Below are 2,500 nucleotides of genomic sequence, written 5' to 3' on the forward strand. Positions count from 1 at the left end.
CCTTCCCCGGGCTGCCACTAGTGCAGTGGTGGCCGCCTATAATAGCCCTGGTAGCATAAAAAAGCTCCAGGGCGCAGAGGCCGACGTGCGTAAAAGCATATCCGAGCAACAGGCACCTTCCCCGGGCTGCCACTAGTGCAGTGGTGGCCGCCTATAATAGCCCTGGTAGCATAAAAAAGCTCCAGGGCGCAGAGGCCGACGTGCGTAAAAGCATATCCGAGCAACAGGCACCTTCCCCGGGCTGCCACTAGTGCAGTGGTGGCCGCCTATAATAGCCCTGGTAGCATAAAAAAGCTCCAGGGCGCAGAGGCCGACGTGCGTAAAAGCATATCCGAGCAACAGGCACCTTCCCCGGGCTGCCACTAGTGCAGTGGTGGCCGCCTATAATAGCCCTGGTAGCCCTCAGCCCTGGTAGCCCAAAGCCCTGGTAGCCCACAGCCCTGGTAGCAAAAAGCCCTGGTAGCCCAAAGCCCTGGTAGCCCAAAGCCCTGGTAGCCCAAAGCCCTGGTAGCCTAAATTAATTTTTCCCATTCATTTCAATGGGTTAGGCTACCAGGGGGAGCAGTACCACTTTTGGCCATTAGGGGCGCTGTAGTAGGTAAAAGTTGATCCCCCCAGTCAGGGGATGAGTTTGCCTACTCGCTAGGTTACCCCTGGTTTCACAAAATACAAGGGGCACATTTTCAGAAACCACTTTTTCAGAACTTGCCACCTCCAGAGCTGATCAGGGGAGCCTCGCCAAACATTAATCCAAGATTGGTGAGGGCTCGTCGGACACCCCACGGGCGATGAGTCGGTGTCTGCCTGGAGCTCATGTCACTCTCAAATATTTTCTAAGTCAACCTCCATGCGCACATTGCAATGAGCCTGCCCGACATAGGGGCACTGTGAGCGGACTCACCGGGGGGGGAGAGGGCCCCCCCGCCTGGAGCTCCACGTGTTGGATTATTTTCTATGTCAACCTCCATGCGCTCAACAGAGCGAGCCTGCCCGACCTGGGGGGTGTTCAATCGGACTCCGCGGGCCGGGCGAGGGCCCCCCCGCCTGGAGCTCCACGTGTTGGATTATTTTCTATGTCAACCTCCATGCGCTCAACAGAGCGAGCCTGCCCGACCTGGGGGGTGTTCAATCGGACTCCGCGGGCCGGGCGAGGGCCCCCCCGCCTGGAGCTCCACGTGTTGGATTATTTTCTATGTCAACCTCCATGCGCTCAACAGAGCGAGCCTGCCCGACCTGGGGGGTGTTCAATCGGACTCCGCGGGCCGGGCGAGGGCCCCCCCGCCTGGAGCTCCACGTGTTGGATTATTTTCTATGTCAACCTCCATGCGCTCAACAGAGCGAGCCTGCCCGACCTGGGGGGTGTTCAATCGGACTCCGCGGGCCGGGCGAGGGCCCCCCCGCCTGGAGCTCCGCGTGTTGGATTATTTTCTATGTCAACCTCCATGCGCTCAACAGAGCGAGCCTGCCCGACCTGGGGGGTGTTCAATCGGACTCCGCGGGCCGGGCGAGGGCCCCCCCCGCCTGGAGCACCGCGTGTTGCAATATTTTCTATCTCAACCTCCGTGCGCTCAACAGAGCGAGCCCGCCCGACCTGGGGGGTGTTCAATCGGACTCCGCGGGCCGGGCGAGGGCCCCCCCCGCCTGGAGCTCCGCGTGTTGCAATATTTTCTATGTCAACCTCCGTGCGCTCAACAGAGCGAGCCCGCCCGACCTGGGGGGTGTTCAATCGGACTCCGCGGGCCGGGCGAGGGCCCCCCCCGCCTGGAGCTCCGCGTGTTGCAATATTTTCTATCTCAACCTCCGTGCGCTCAACAGAGCGAGCCCGCCCGACCTGGGGGGTGTTCAATCGGACTCCGCGGGCCGGGCGAGGGCCCCCCCCGCCTGGAGCTCCGCGTGTTGCAATATTTTCTATGTCAACCTCCGTGCGCTCAACAGAGCGAGCCCGCCCGACCTGGGGGGTGTTCAATCGGACTCCGCGGGCCGGGCGAGGGCCCCCCCCGCCTGGAGCTCCGCGTGTTGCAATATTTTCTATCTCAACCTCCGTGCGCTCAACAGAGCGAGCCCGCCCGACCTGGGGGGTGTTCAATCGGACTCCGCGGGCCGGGCGAGGGCCCCCCCCGCCTGGAGCTCCGCGTGTTGCAATATTTTCTATGTCAACCTCCGTGCGCTCAACAGAGCGAGCCCGCCCGACCTGGGGGGTGTTCAATCGGACTCCGCGGGCCGGGCGAGGGCCCCCCCCGCCTGGAGCTCCGCGTGTTGCAATATTTTCTATCTCAACCTCCGTGCGCTCAACAGAGCGAGCCCGCCCGACCTGGGGGGTGTTCAATCGGACTCCGCGGGCCGGGCGAGGGCCCCCCCCGCCTGGAGCTCCGCGTGTTGCAATATTTTCTATGTCAACCTCCGTGCGCTCAACAGAGCGAGCCCGCCCGACCTGGGGGGTGTTCAATCGGACTCCGCGGGCCGGGCGAGGGCCCCCCCGCCTGGAGCTCCGCGTGTTGCA

The sequence above is a fragment of the Filicampus tigris genome, unplaced genomic scaffold (assembly GCF_054856515.1).
Source record: "Filicampus tigris isolate MCC_2025a unplaced genomic scaffold, RoL_Ftig_1.0 HiC_scaffold_91, whole genome shotgun sequence".
NCBI lineage: Eukaryota > Metazoa > Chordata > Actinopteri > Syngnathiformes > Syngnathidae > Filicampus > Filicampus tigris.